The sequence below is a fragment of the Impatiens glandulifera genome, chromosome 4, assembly GCF_907164915.1.
Source record: "Impatiens glandulifera chromosome 4, dImpGla2.1, whole genome shotgun sequence".
Lineage (NCBI taxonomy): Eukaryota > Viridiplantae > Streptophyta > Magnoliopsida > Ericales > Balsaminaceae > Impatiens > Impatiens glandulifera.
In genome coordinates, this window is record NC_061865.1 from 35,006,820 (window position 1) to 35,021,650 (window position 14,831).

The following is a 14,831-nucleotide window of genomic DNA, read 5'->3' on the forward strand; positions in this document are numbered from 1 at the left end:
ACTAATCTGGCTTTGTTCCTCGTGACCAAACCGTCTTCATTGAGTTTGCTTCTAAATATTCATCTTGTTCCTATGACCGGTTGATCTTTCGGTCTAGGGACTAGGTACCAGACTTTATTACTCTCGAACTGGTTTAATTCTTCTTGCATTCCCAAGATCCAATCCGGATCTGACAATGCTTCATCTATTCTTTTCGGCTCAATCTGGGATATAAAGGCGGAATTGAAATATTCCTCCAGAATTTGACGCCTAGTTTGAACAGGTTCTGAAGGGTCACCTATAATTTGCTCAGGAGGATGTTTAGTGTCCTTTTGAAATTCGGTTCAGGGATGTCTACCAAATTACCGTTTGCTTGATCAAGGCTAGACATATCGGTAGGCTGAGCAGGATTGTCAGACCGACCGACTTCCTCGGTTTGGACCGGGGTGTCAGCTTCCTGTCTTGGAACAGCTTGATCCGGCTGGGTTTCAATATTACCCATTTGGTCATGGACAAACCGCCTGAAAACCGGAATCTCATCTTCACCATCAGAATGAATATTGTTGTTTTCCAATTTGTTGTGTAGATCAAATCCTGATGCAGTTTTACTTTCAACCGATTCATCGAAAACAACGTGAAGTGATTCCTCCATGGTTAAAGTTCTATTTTTATACACTCTATATGCTTTACTCACTTCTGAGTAACCTAACATGATCCTAGTATCGGTTTTTGCATCAAAGGCAGAAAGATAGGTTTTACCATTTATATGTATGTAGCATTTACAACCGAAAATTTTAAGGTACTTGAGGTTGGGAACCCTGTTAAAATAAACCTCATACGGTGTTTTGTTATGAAACTTGTTAATCAGAGACCGGTTTTATTAGATAAAATTAGACCGGTTTTGTGTGTAACATGCAGTGTTGATAGCCTCAGCCCAAAATTTTTGAGCAATACCCGAATCGGCTATCATGGACCGTGCGGCTTCCTTGAGAGTTCGGTTTCTTCTCTCGGCCAGGCCATTTTGTTGAGGAGTCCTAGCACTAGACAACTCGTGTCTAATACCAGATTCATCAAGAAATGCGGTTAAAGTACTATTGGTGAATTCGGTACCTCTATCACTTCTAATGCTGTTAATACGTGTTGATTTTTCATTTTGCAAACGTTTAAGTAGTGTGATCAAGTTTGATGCGGTTTCACGTTTGGATGGTAAAAATATTACCCATGTAAACCTAGAGTAATCATCAATAACTACCATGGTGTAAAGCATACCTCCTAGGCTAATGACCTGAATTGGTCCAAATAAGTCCATGTGAAGGAGATCTAGGCATCAGTTAGATTGAATATTCCCTTTACTCTTAAAGGTTGACCTAGTTTGTTTACCCATTTGACATGCTGAGCAAACCTTATCCTTGTTAAATACTATGTCAGGAATACCTTCAACTAGCTATTTACCGCGAATATAGTTTAAGGTTTTTATGTTCAGATGGTTTAATCTTTTATGCCACAGCCAGGTTTGATCAGTTTTGACTATCATGCATACAGGGTATTCTATCTTAGTTTTCCAGTCTTGTAAATATTACCTAACCTATTTTCAGTTAGTAGTATGATACCTTGACAGTTCTTAACTAAACATGCATGTTTGAGAAATTCTACCGTGTATCCAGCATCACACGTTTGATTAATGCTTAGCAGGTTAAAACGTAGGTTTTCAACTAAGAGTACATTATCAATTGTTAGGTTACCATGGACAATCTTACCCTTGCCCACAGTTCTACCTTTTGAGTTGTCACCGAAAGTGATTAGTGCACTAGTTTCTATTCTGATGTCGGTTAGCAGGTTGTTGTTCCCGGTCATATGCCTGGAGCAACCACTATCCAAATACCATTCAGAGTTTCCTAGCCGTTTCTTTATATCCTGAAAAATGTACATATTTACAACTGTTTGGTACCCACATTCACTTGGGTCCACATGCGGTTAGTCCCTTGGGCATCCAAACTTTGACAAACCGGACAGCTTTCTTTGTTAAGGTCTTGATTGTCCTTTTGGCACTCGGTTTTGGATATTTCGGTTTTTCTACGAAGGCCTTAAATGAGAGTGATTTGTGGTTTGACCTATGCAGTTGAGGATTGGCTCTCCTATTTTTGAGCAGGTCGGCTTTCCTTTTCTCAGGGTCAAGCCACTTCTCAGAATCGGTTGGTCCTACATAGGTTAGTTTTTTCTGCCGTATAGTAGGCGGTTAATTCCTCTTCAGCAGTTAAGGAACTTCTAATGAATCTCATAAGAGGAAGGTCACTCTTTGTAAACCTTACTTTGTCTACAAGTTTTTGGTCTTTGGATCTATCCTTTTTATATCCTAAGCCGAACATGCAAAAAGGATGTCTGTTATAACTACACATTTTCTTTACCATGTCACTAGATCTCTTATATGCGGCCATTTTATACTAGAGGCGAGCATTTTCCTCTTCGGTCAGTTCTCGAACTGGTTCACTAGACTGTTCGGTCTTAAGTGATGGTTCAGGTGCTAACTCGGTTTCTATGGTAGGGGTTTCATCAGGTTCTATGATCTCTGGTTCGGTTATAACGGGTACTTCTGGTTCTGTCAGAATGGGTACTATAGGGTCGGTTCTAAAGTTGAGTTGCTTAGGTAACATGGCTAGTAGGTTCTTATACTCTTCTACCATATCATTTAATGCATTATATAACTCATCCTTAGTAAATTCTTCACAGGGAGAGTCAAATACCTGTTCCTCATTTGCCATGAGGCATGTGAGTTCATCATCACTGTCACTGTGATCCCATAAGCTTCCTCCATCATCGGCTATCAGTGCTTTTTGAACCTCACTCCCTTCACCGGTTTGTTGATAGTTGTTTCAGTTATTTTGGTTGTCCGGTTTCCGGTCATCCCTCCACGGTTTTCTGCATTCCCACTTGTAATGTCCCAAACAGTTACAGTTATAGCATCTTACATTAGATTTATCACCATAGTTGTAGTTTGTCAGTTGGCTTCTTTTCATGAACCTCCCAAACTTCTGTGCAAGCATTGCCATGGCATCCTCGGTGAACTGTTCGGCAGTTCTGATCGGTGCAGGTGCAGCCGGTTCTGTGGATGTGATCGGTGCTCTGGTTGAAGTTGAGGCTGAAACCTCTTCTTCAGTCCTAGATCTCATTTCAAACTCATAAGCCTTAAGATCTTCGAATACATCATGTAGCTTCATCTTACTTAGGCAGTTTGATTCCCTCATCACCATTGTCTTTATATCCCTTGCACTTGGAAGTGATCTTAGTGCTTTCATGATAACCTCCTTATTGTCATACCTCTTACCAAGAGTTGCTAGCTCATCTAGCACACCAGTGAACCGGTCACTGTATTCTCTCATTGTTTCTCCCGGTTTCATCTTGATGCTTTCAAACTTCTGAGTAGCTACCATTACCTTGTTTTCCTTGGTTCTTTCATTTCCCTCATGGATCTCAATGACCGTGTCCCATGTTTCCTTTGCGGTTTTGCAGTCTCTGATCTTGCAGTACGTATTTCTGTCCACACTGTTGGAAATCCGGTTTCTAGCATGGTTATCCAAGTTATTTATTCTCCTATCTTCAGCTGTCCATTCCTTTCTGTCCTTAACAATGATTATTGGTCCTTCGGCCAGAATAAATTCCATCTCATTATCCAAGGTGATTAAGTGTAGGTGCATGCGTGCCTTCTAGTTGACAAAGTCATCACCTTCTAGCATTGGTGACCTATTAAAAGACATACTTGCTTGAGTATTGAAACTAACTGCTCTGATACCAATTGTTAGGATCTAGGTCGCGGCTGGAGGACCGGGGTTGGGCCGGTTAGCGCGTTTCACTCAAAGGGTGGTGATTAATCCTGTTAGAGATTAACATCGGGGTTTCAATACTACACAAACTGTCACAAACCCTTGAACTAGGTTCAAGCGCGAAAGAGGTTTGTTTCAAGTTGAAGCAGCACACTCACAAGATAGGCAGAACCGGTTTTGAATAGGACAGGTTTGGAAATTGATGGGTCGGTTTTTGTAACTTGGTGATTCGGTTTAGGTAGTGTAGAGTCGGTTAAAGCGGTGTAGGTAGGTTAGAACGGATCGGTTATAAAGTAAATCTGGCAGAAAATAAATAGCAAGACAAGTTTTATGGATGTTCGGAGATAAAACTCCTACGTCACCCTTCCTCTCGAAACCGCGAGAAGGATATTCACTAAAGAATACAAATACAATCCGATCGAGACTTATTTCCTGCTTGATAACACTCGTACAATTTACACCGAAATTGTAAATACACACTTCAACTTAGCACTTAAGCTTTTCTAGAGATAGAACACAATCTTATCACTTGTAAATTAATTGCTCACTGTGTCCCCTTGTATCTCTTGTATCCCACTTGTCCTGCATTTACTCTTCTTCAGCTGCTCCTTTTATAGGTGAAATATGCCAACGGTCATATTTCACTTCCTTGAATTTGATTGGCTGAGCAGAGGTTCAGTGATTCATACCTGGCGGTCAACTGTTCAGACCTGGCGGTCAACTTTACAGAGTTGGCAGTCTGTTCTTCCGGTGTGTAAGATAAACCTGCTAGGTTTGTCTTTTGCTCAATATGGTGACTGTCTGTTAGACAGTTGTCTGTTCTTGGAAGATTGCCTTTCTGATTTATCCTGAAGTGGAAAGATCATGTAGGACGGTTTTCTGCAGCCTGCACACTGTCCTCAGACTAGTATGAATATGGCAATGTTCAGTCTGTTTCTTTGGTATCATTCTCAACAGATACCCGAAGTATCTTCTTGTGCTGGTCGGTCATTTGACTTTTCACCGGATGGCTTCCGGTGTGATTGGTTTAACCGGACATCTTCCGGTTATTCCTTTGCCTTCTAGTTGATCGGTTGTCTGGTGTTTCCGGTTTTTTAGTTTTGGCCGATCCTTTCTTTGTGCGGTCATGTTCTGAATGTTCCTGGTCGGTTTAATAACTTGACCGGTTAATCTTCTTAACCTGTTCATTTGTTTGACCGGTCCGGTTCCTTGTTTCTACATGGAAGGTTTATTTATGTTAAGTTCTGTGAACCGGTCTAATTTTATCTAACACTCTACTAACTTAGAGATGCTATAAATGCACCCCCTATATCATTCTAAACCGAATAGATAACATCTCAAACCTTGAATAAAATAATTTCAAAAATCTCCAATGAAGCTCAAAGTTTCTAATTTATCGAAAACTTTGTATAAGGTCTTAAATCTTGGATCTAAGCATCCCAAAGCTTTTTAAGAATAAAGGAGTGTTCTATAATCCTTGGTAAGGTTCCAATCACCCTCTAATTCATATTTATAGTTTAAATTTGAAATTTTTATATTTCAAATTGCATGCTTATTTTTTAAGGTGTTTTATGGTTATAAAACACATCCTTAGATTATTTATGAACTTCATGAATAAGTTTGAAACAATCAATCAACTTAAAACATAAAAACCCAAATTTAAATTTTAAAAATTAGAAGAACGTAATTGTTGTTCTTGGGATATTCTCATGAATAACAAATCATAAAACTTCCAAACATGATTGTAATCATGTTGGGAAACTGTTTGGATCATGTTTGATCAAAATCAAAATTTTCAAAATATTGAAAAAATTCCAGTTCTTGATTTGGTCAAAACGAACGGACATTATTCTTATTTTGGTATCAATCAAATCTATGAGATATAAGGAAGCTATTAGATAGCTCATTTCTCCTCAAAACAAATTTTAAATCAAAAATCAAAATTTTGATAACAAATTATTTTAAATGATTGATCATCATACAGGTTGATTGATACCTTGAAATGATGATCAACATTTTCCTGGGAGCTTTGTGAAGAACCCAAGTTCTTGGATCAAAGAATTCTATCATAAAACAAACTTTTCAAAAATTGCAATTTTTTGTTCTTGAGGACCAACAATTGTTATCGTGAGACCGATAAATTCGAACATAGGACCAAGACCTAGGAACGAGAATTTCAATAGGACCAAGAGGTCCGGCCGATGATTTTTACATCAAGGACAAAGAAGTCTAACCTAGGACCTAGAATTTCAAGACCCCGAAAGGTCCAAACTCAGGACCGAGAATTCCTAAACCCAAGACCGGAGAACATAACACAGAGCTAACCCAATACCTCTAGGTTAGTGCACTCAGACCGATGGACTTCGGCACTCTGACCCAAGATCCTAAGCCTCGATTGAGAGGGTCCTCGACCCAAACTGAGGGTTTTTAAACCCCGACCCACAAAACGAACCCAAGACCAAGGACTCCGGTCCTAAGGTCTATTTGTTTCCACTTCTCAAAATTTAAAATTATTTTTTAATTTTGGAACTTTAATTTATATTCTAAAAAATCCAGGAAATATTAGAAATGCTATAAAAATATTTTTGGAATATTTCCAAAAAAATATTTTAATAAAGGCTCGTTTGATATTTATGTTTAAAACCTAATTTCTTTAAAAATGACTATGTTCTTCATGTATTTTCCCTAAGTCAATGGAATCCATAATAGGTACCAATATTTTAAATATTGTTATTACAATATTTAAATAACACACAAACCTTTTGCATGCTTAGGACTTGAAGAACAATCGGTAAAAATAAAACATTATATAATCGATTTTGAAAAGTCAACTTTATAAGTTGAGCCCGTTTTTAAAATGGGCACAGAGGATGAAGCGCTAATTCTCTTTCTTGAGTATCACCAAACTACAAGCTAAAAGAAGTTATGTCCAATACGTTTATATATGTATGCTAACTTTTATTGATTTTCAAAAATCAATTGACGACTCTATTTCAAAAACAAAATAATCTTTTAAATTAATTATGTTTAATTCATTTAACCTTGTAAGCCCCACAATTTATGTCTCGTTCCATATCTTAGCATGTGGAAATATGGAGGGACTACTACGAGGAGGCTCGATGTTCGATGCATTTCAACCTTAGTTTTCGTGCCAGACATCTTTTAAAATGAAACATTTAGTTCTTAAAATATTTTGAGAATACCTGGAGTGGTAAGAAATTAATTATGTAAAAATAATTAATCCTTTGTTTCATATTTTAAATAATCGGGAAGGCTAAATGATAATTTAACCTAAAAACGATTTAAATTAATTATCCATAATCAATTTAAAGATTATTTATTTGAATATCATTGTCACCAAGAAATTTAATGATTTAAATAAAATGATGTGTATAAACGTATTCATACTAGAGTTTCTAATACAGAGTGGTTCGTTGTCTACTTATGCTCGGGAAAGGGCTTTCGCATTATGCCTCCGCGCCCACCTATGGATGGTTTTAATAATCCATCTAAAATGAACAAAGTCTGGTTTTTATAATTCCAATTTTAACATTCATTATCTGTAATTAGTTGTTCAGGGATCCTAAGTAAGGATATACTTTAAATAATTTTACACAGTTATTTAAAGAAGGGGTGTGTACATGTTGCATCGAAGTTCAGATTTAACAAAACCTAAAAATATAAGAGGATAATGTTAGAATTTAAAAATAAATTCTAAACGAGTACTTATCCAAAATATTGGTTTAGGAAATATCCTACAAATATAAAAATATCATTTTTGGGATAATTTAAAATGGGTTCGGGTTCTAAAACTACAAAAATAATTTTGGATTTTGAAAAGTGGAACCAAAATTTGGCAATTTATTAAGAAAAGCTAAACTTCTCCTAACTCAAGCTCAAACTCAAATAACTATAATCCTAGAAATGAATCAAAAGCTAACTTGAAGTGTTTTAATTGCGATAAATCAGGACACTTCAGAGTAGACTGCAGGAAGCCGAAAAGAGACAACAAAAGAAATTCGACAAGAAGAAAAAGGAGAAGAAGGCTCTAATAGCTAAGGAAAGGAAAAAAGGTGGGATGATATCTCAGACGGAAGTTCTTTATCCGAAAGTGAAGATGATGAAGAAGCTCAATGTCTCATGGCTGAAATTGATGAGGTATTTGATTTCACTACTAAAGAGTTTTCAAGAGATGAGTTGATAAATGCACTCAATGAAATGGTCATTGAGTCCAAGAAGCTATCAGACGCATATGATGAAATAAATATGAAAAAGACGTCTGATAACATCACCTCATCTCAAGACACTCAACCAAAATCTTTGAAAAGTAACATAAGTGAGCTCTCATCTGAGAATGAGAAGCTCAATTAAACTATCAAAAATATATATTCAGAAAATCAAAGACTTACTTATGTAGTTAGTGCATGGACAAAATCTGGGGAAGCTGTCAAATAGCTGATCACTCATCAAAGATCGGCCAAATGCAAATCTGGTTTGAGATTTGACTATGGCTGCCCAGACAAGTTCAATCACAAGCTGAACCCAATAAAAGGCGAGCTTAAGACTATAGCTTTGTCAAGGAACATTTAACTGATATAGGAACTAATCACAGCTGTGATGTATTAGCTTCAAGAGATGCGATAAAATATATAAAGCCAACTAACAGCTGGCTGAAGCCTAAGAGACTAACATCCAGCCATTTTGGCAAAGAAAAACGTGACAGAAAGTCAAGAAAATTTTACAAAAAACTATCTCAAAAAGTTAAGAAGTCATCAGCAAGAAGAAAAACATCTTCTAAGTCTGACAACTATGCTCTATTAACAACCTAAAGAGAGAAATCCATAAAGATAACATAAATCTGGATTTCCAAGGAACTGATGAACCACATACCCAATTAACTGTCGGTACCAAAGACGTAAAATTTTATTTGCATGTTGTGTAGGAAAGTTGCTTGGAGGAATCCGTTTGGTACCTGAACAGTGGATGCTCGAGACATATGACCGGCAACAAACAGCTCTTAACGAATGTAATCAAATATACAGGACCAAAGATAACCTTTAGTGACAACAACAAAAGTAAAACCGTGGGTAAGGGTAAGATTATCCACGGTAATTTAACGATTAATAATGTACTATAGGTAGAAAATCTTTTCTATAATCTAATAAGTATTAGTCAAATTTGTGATAATGGCTACACATTTGATTTCAAAATGCATGCATGTCTAGTTAAGGATCATTAGGGGAATACTTTGTTGACTGGTAGTAGAATAGGAAATTTATATATGATAAATTCGAAAAATAAGATTTCTAAACCAATATGCATGATTGCAATGAATGATCAAAATTGGTTATGGAATAAAAGACAAAATCATCTCAATTTTAAATTATAAACAATCTATGTTCAAAAGAATTGGTAAATGGTATACTTAAGTTAAAGTTCTCCAAAGATAAGATCTACTCTGCTTGTTAGATGGGCAAATAGACCAGATCGACTTTTAAAAATAAGAGTAATATTCAATCCAACAAGTTCAGTCCAATTAAAGTAACTAGTTCAGGTGTGATGAAATATACCCTTGTCATAATAGATGACTACTCTAGATTTACTTGGGTTGTTTTTCTAACTAATAAGGATCAGACGTCTGTACAACTGATAAATATTCTTAGAAGAATACAAAATAAAAAGGCTTTAACAATAATTAAATTAAGAAGTGATAGAGGTACTGGGTTTACCAACATACGTTGGTCATTATTCCTTGAGGAGTCTGGTATTAAACACGAGTTGTCTAGTGCCAGAACTCCACAACCAAAATACATTACAGAAAAGAGAAACAAAACACTAAAAGAAGCGGCGTGATTAATGCTTGTTGATTCTGGTGTTTCTCAAAGACTATAGGCGGAAACCATAAACATAGTGTGTTACACTCAAAACAGGTCAATGATAAATAAATGCCTAAATAAAACACCCTATGGAATTTTTTATAGAAAAATCGCTAAACTTACATATTTTAGAGTGATAAGATCGGCGGCACCAATAGAGACAGGGGTCTAGCTATTGATTACAACTTCGTACAAAAAGGGTTTGATAGAAATCCTTTTAGGGATTTAAATCACTTTCTATTCTTCACAAACCCTTGCAAACTCTTGAACGATCTAAGTGCGGAAACGTTTGCTCAGGTTTGAAGCTAAGAACCGATGAACGAGAAGATGATAGAATATAAATAACACCGAAAGGATTCACTATACTTTTCTTAGAATCAAATACAGTTGCAAAGCTAGCTCACTGTTGAACAGAACATACCCTATTCAACTTATAGTATATTGAAGAATATCACTTAACTAGACATTACTTTGATTATATCTCTCTCTTGATGTACAAACACAGTAAGCAAGAAAGCAATACGTAAGATTGTGATCTCAGCAACCAAGTTTCTGTATCAAGTGTCTGGCAGACCATTCATCCGTTGTCCTTGAGGATCCTTAAATAGAGAGAAGGTACCAATGGTCGAATCTTCTAGAATGACACGTGGCGAACACCCATTAGAGAGCCTCCATAGTACACAGGTGCAGCAGACTCTGTGCATAAAGATCATGGTCGTACCAATCTAGTAGTGTGTCGAATATTCTTCTAGGATTGTCCTGCAAGAAACAAGTAGTGGGAAGAATATTTGCTTACGTGGCATTAATTCATTAGATGTAACTGGCTGTCGTACTGATCTACACGAAATAATGGAGCAGGAGTAGAGTACAGCTAGTTGATCGTGGGTATACGGATGCTAGCTTCAAGCAACTGCTGAAACAAGGCATTAGACGTTCTTCAATTAGACTGACAAGTCTAATGAAGTTAGACGCTCCCGTTTAATAGTAGGATCCATTAGACCACCAAGTTTAATGGAGTTAGACGACACATCTAACAACAAGTCCCTTCAGACTAATCTGAAGGAGTTAGACTACACGTCTAACTTTCATCTGTTAGGCTACACGTCTAACTACACCTGTTAGACTACACGTCAACTATGTATCAATTAACTGCACGTCTAACTACGTATCTGTTAGACTACACGTCTAACTACGTCTATTAGACTACACGTCTAACTTTCATCTGTTAGACTGCACGTCTAACTACGCCTATTAGACTGCACGTCTAACTACGTATATGTTAGACTACACGTCTAACTACGCATCTCTTAGACTACACGTCTAAGTACGTATCTATTAGACTGCACGTCTAACTACATCTATTAGACTACACTTCTAACTACGTATCTGTTAGACTACACGTCAGTTAGACTGCACGTCTAACTACGTCTGTTAGATTGCACGTCTAACTAAGTATCTATTAGATTGCACGTCTAACTACTCATTTGTTAGACTACACGTCTAACTACTCATTTGTTAGACTGCAAGTCTAACTACGTATTTATTAGACTGCACGTCTAACTACGTATTTGTTAGACTGCACGTCTAACTATGTATCTGTTAGACTGCACGTCTAACTACGTATTTGTTAGACTACACGTCTGAATATGTCTGTTAGACTGCATGTCTAACTACGTATTTGTTAGACTGCACGTCGAACTACGTATCTGTTAGACTGCACGTCTAACTACGTATCTGTTAGACTACATGTCTAACTACGTATCTGTTAGACTACACGTCTAACTACGTCTATTAGACTGCACGTCTAACTACACATCTATTAGACTGCACGTCTAACTATGTATTTATTAGACTATACGTCTAACTACGTATCTGTTAAACTGCATGTCTTACTATATATCTGTTAGACTGCACGTCTAACTACGTATCTGTTAGAGTGCACGTCTAACTACGTATCTGTTAGACTGCATGTCTAACTATGTATCTATTAGACTACACGTCTAACTACGCATATGTTACACTGCATGTCTAACTCAATGCGTCTTATAGCCAGTAAGTCTAATGAACCTCATTCAAATTAAGTCTAATTTAGCATGTTTTAATGCACCTATAAAAAACAATTAGACGACTCAATTTCCTTCTTATTTAAGTTTTATACAAACTCATCATGAAAATTCCGTTAGTCAAAATGATTTGACCCTTAGTCAAAATAATTTGACCCAACAATTTCCCCCTTTTTGATGATGATGTTAAAACTTTGCACAATTAAAAGGTTAGAATATCCATCCAATTTAAAGAAATAGTACTTGTTCGCAATTTACAGAAATGAGTTCCAAAAATCAACATTTAGAAACCAAGTTTAAAAACCAAGTTCACAAACCAACAAAAGATAGTTTAGAAGAAGAGAGATTATTGATCTTCCCTTTTCACTTCGATTGGGTAGTTGAATCCTTCACCGCTAAATTCTTCACCGTTCAGAAGGTTTCGAAAAGGAGGGAGAGAACGACCACTTCCACCACCACGATCACCGCTGCGACCTCCACCTCTTTTGGTTGGCCTACAACTTCCATCACCGATTTATTTTCTCTTTGATCTGGTGTCAGTTGAAACACCACCACCTCCTCTACTACTTCTTCCACCTCTAGAACTTCCTTCCCCCTTTGTTGGGTTGAGATTTTTTATTGATTTAAAAATAAATTAACAATTTTGATTTGATGATTGAGGAAATATTTTTTGGATAAAACTAAGTTCAATAATTGTTAGTCATATCAAATATATAAATATATATTTAGATATTAACATCTTAAGTGGTGTAGTGGTAAGCATGTCCGTCTTTCATACAGGTGACCTGGGTTCGAATCTTACCAGGTGCAGAATTAATAATTAGAGTTTTGTTAATTTGCAGGCATAGCTCAAAGTCAACGCGTAGTTAGACCGATTTTATGAAAACGTCTAATGTTAGACGTGGGGGTCTAATGTGTGGGTAGACGTGTGGTTAGACGTGGGGGTCTAACCAGTGGAGTTAGACGTGCAGTCTAAAAAGAGAAAGTTAGACGTGCAGTCTAACTAGTGGAGTTAGACGTGCAGTCTAGAAAGAGAAAGTTAGACGTGCAGTCTAGCCAGTGGAGTTAGACGTGCAGTCTAGAAAGAGAAAGTTAGACGTGCAGTCTAACTAGTGGAGTTAGACGTGTAGTCTAGAAAGACAAAGTTAGACGTGTAGTCTAACTAGTGGAGTTAGACGTGTAGTCTAGAAAGAGAAAGTTAGACATGTAGTCTAACTACTTTAGACTAGTCTGAAGGGAACCGTAATTAGACGTGGAGTCTAATGGAAAGATAAAGATGGGGCATCAAATGCAGATTGCTTCTAAGTATATGAACGGCTAAGCTGATTAGATGGGAATCTGAAGGCAGATGCTCTTCTAGACAGCTGGCAGCAGAGTCTTCCAGGCAGCTGACAGCAGAGTTCAACAAATGAATAATCGCCACGTATGCCATAATTCAAATTGTCTGTACTGTATTGTACTACCACGATCTCAAGAATCTTTTTTTGCTGTACTACCGAGTACCTCATGGATAGTACATCCAACGAAAAGATGACATGTGTCCAAAAGAAGGATAAACGACTTTGGATAAACGGTTTGATAGAAATCCTGTTAGGGATTAATATCTCTTTCTATTTCTTCACAAATCCTTCGAACTCTTGAAACAGATTGAAGTGCGGAAATGTTCTTAGGATTTGAAGCTTTTAACCAATGAAAGATGAATGGCAGAAAGTAAAGAACACAAGAAGTTGTTTATGAATGTTTGGAGCAAACTCTCCTACGTCACCCCTTCTTCCAACCACCGGAAGGATTCACTATATACTTCTTTGAATCAAATACAGTTCACTAATCTAGCTAACTCTCTGTTGGACAAAACAACATTTATTCAACTTACAACACTGAAGTTTTCTCACAGAAAAGACAGTATGTAATACAATGTATTCACAGCTAGATGATAAGTGAGATGTTTGATTTCAGAAACTTTCTTGAATAAAAAATGAAGCAGCTCTCTCTTTCTTGTATTTTACAGCTAGCTATTTGTCCGTTGTCTTAGACAGCAATTTATTCTTGAAAAGCTTCAACGGTCACATCCTTCTTTTAGACACATGTCATCTTTCCGTTGGATGTACTATTCATGAAGTACTGGGTAGTACAGTAGAAAAATATTCTTGATATCGTGGTAGTACAATGCAGTACAGACAATTTGAATTATGGCATACGTGGCGATTATTCATTTGTTGAGCTCTGCTGTCAGTTGCCTGGAAGAATCTGCTGCCAGCTATCTGGAAGAGCATCTGTCTTCTGATGCCCATCTAATCATCTTAGTGGTTCATCTATTTAGAAGCAATCATTAGACGCCCCATCTTTCTCTTTCCATTAGACTCCACGTCTAATTACGGTTCCCTTCAGACTAGTTTGAAGGAATTAGACTGCACGTCTAACTTTCTCTTTCTAGACTGCACGTCTAACTCCACTAGTTAGACTGTATGTCTAACTTTCTCTTTCTAGACTGCACGTCTAACTCCACTAGTTAGACTGCATGTCTAACATTCTCTTTCTAGACTGCACATCTAACTCCACTGGTTAGACTGCACGTCTAACTCCACTAGTTAGAATGCACGTCTAACTCCACTAGTTAGACCTCCACATCTAACCACACGTCTACCCACACATTAGACCCCCATGTCTAACCACACGTCTACCCACACATTATACCCCCACTTCTAACATTAGACGTTTCCATAAAATCGGTCTAACTACGCGTTGACTTTGAGTTGTGCCTGCAAATTAACAAAACTCTATTTATTAATTCTACACCTGGTAAGATTCGAACACAAGTCACCTGTATGACAGGCAGACATGCTTACCACTACACCACTTAAGATGCTGATATCTAAATATATATTTATATATTTGATATGACTAACAATTATTGAACTTAGTTTTATCCAAAAACTATTTCATCAATCATCAAAACAAAATTGTTAATTTATTTTTAAATCAATGAAAAATCTCAACCCAACAATTTCTCCCTTTTTGATTATTTAAACTAAATTATCAAAACCAGTTTAAACATTAAAAATTTCAACCCAACACCTTTTTTAATATTATCATCA